We start from the raw sequence: 1,998 nt of genomic DNA, 5'->3' as shown, positions 1-1,998 counted from the left end.
TGTTAAAATCCTTAAAAGTGTCTTAATATATTTTCGGTGGGAATTATGTTTGTGGTTTAAGTAGTATTCAATCAAAAAGTAGAAATAAACATGATGCTGATATAGCCTGTTCAGGAACATTTGATTAATCTATACAAAGGTATGAGAAGTATAAGACCTGAAAGTAATGGTAATTATGATATTCCAAACTGATTTGGCTGGGAACTGGTTCAGATCCAAAGTGCTTAAATGTTCTAAAGACTTTAGGTGGTCTTAGACTCAAGTGATGGTTGGTGAGACATCTCATTATGGTCATGTTGACCATGAGCAATGATTTGGAGAATAATAACAAAAAAATGTTACTCCAGGCAGACTGGAAAGCCGGATTCCTAAAAATATTTTAATAAATCAGAGTTTTCTTTTTCTTTATTTTCAACTTTTGGTAACTCTGTATCTCTGTCTTGCCAGTATCATACTTTACGGCTTTCCATAAACTTTAGGAAACTTCTGGCTTTGTAGATGTTCGCAACCTGGTTTGGGGCAAGTTCATCTTTCATTAAAGTCATAGCAAGGCTATCAAAATGTCCAAATAGTTGCCCCAATAACAAAACAGTCCAAAACACATTTAGAAGGCACGATGCCCAATGTGTACTATCCACTCACATACTTCCACAGAAGGGCAACGCATAGAAACATAAAAGGATTCAGTAAAGTAAGTATGTACGTCTTGGAGGAAAGAAGAGGTAAGAAACATGCGACAGAAACAATTAAATGCTTCAAGTACTATTAAACACTCATCTACAGACACCAGACAAGCCAGAAGGCTTGTTTTTCCCTCAGAATCTCATGGTGCTGCCACAACCACAAGGGATTCTGGGAAGTTGCATGCAAATAAGGTCAACAATAATCACCTTTTGCCTCTATATCCACTTTATACATAGATCGCTTGAAAGTAATTGCCCGCTGTACAAGACAGCCTTTAACCAAAACACAGGTAAGCGATGCCATAACCAGATCACGACGCATTCTTTTTTTTTTAACAAGCAGCCATTAGCCACAGCACTTGATGCTCACTTCACGTTCAAGGGCACACACGCAAGCTCTTCATCATGGCTACCAAGCGTGACCACTTCCAAGCACATTTTTAAAGAACTATAGAAACGATCCCTGAAAGCTGGATCATCCTTAACAGAATTTGCAAGCATAAAGCCGTGATACTGACTTAACACTTGAGGCTCGGGGTAGTACGAGAAATACCATTACATAAGTTATGGTGAGTAAAGGTGATGGAAAACCCTTTCACCTAAAATTAAGGGGTAGTAGAAGTATTAGTAAACACTCATATGTAATGGTATTTCTCATGCTTCAAGCACAGGAACTTAGTTTAGTTCTGATTAGACATGCTAGGACAAGAGGCTTTAGTCTAAAACTAGATGGTGAGAGATTTGTTGTAATGTAACAAAGCTTTACTTTATTTTGGGGGTAGTAGATACATTGAGCACCAGCCCATCAGAAGTGGCAGAGGCCAATACCGTGAGAGAGTTTAAGCATGCATGGGATAGGCCAGGGGCGTCCAACATGCGGAACCTCGGGGTGCGGCCCGCGTGAGATCGGCAGCCAGGATCACAAGAGCCCTGCTGCTTACTTGTGGGAGGGTCCATTCTCTGCTCCAGTCCTGCCTCCTCTGTGGGGAGAACGAGGGAGGCCGCGCCCCCTGCTGAAGTCTGTGAGCGGCATCGAGAGCTGTAGTGCAGGTAAGGGGGTGGGGGAGGTTATGTGAATGAGTATGTCTGATTGAGGGAATGAATCTGTGAATGAATGAATTTGTGTGTGTGTGATAGCATGGATGTGTAAGTGCTGGAACCTAGGCATGATGGGACTGTGATTGCTGTTAGAAATCACACTCCTATCATGCCAAGTCAGCCAGTACATGCTGAAACCTGGCTAGCTGCCCCCCTTGTGTATTGATGCTGCCAGCAGTATGGGGTCTGCACTTACAGCCACCCTGTACCAGCACGT

General features: G+C 42.2%; 1 pseudogene; it reads right to left on the bottom strand.

Moving 5' to 3' along the window:
* Nucleotides 1–982: 982 nt before the first annotated feature.
* LOC149274995 (small nucleolar RNA U3) lies at nucleotides 983–1,162 on the bottom strand (annotated as a pseudogene).
* Between the last annotated feature and the right edge of the window lie 836 nt (nucleotides 1,163–1,998).

The sequence above is a fragment of the Sceloporus occidentalis genome, unplaced genomic scaffold (assembly GCF_023333645.1).
Source record: "Sceloporus occidentalis isolate IW3139 unplaced genomic scaffold, rSceOcc1.0.p SCAF_306, whole genome shotgun sequence".
NCBI lineage: Eukaryota > Metazoa > Chordata > Lepidosauria > Squamata > Phrynosomatidae > Sceloporus > Sceloporus occidentalis.
The sequence above is the reverse complement of the archived record's forward strand: the minus strand, read 5'-3'. Positions and strand labels throughout refer to the sequence as shown.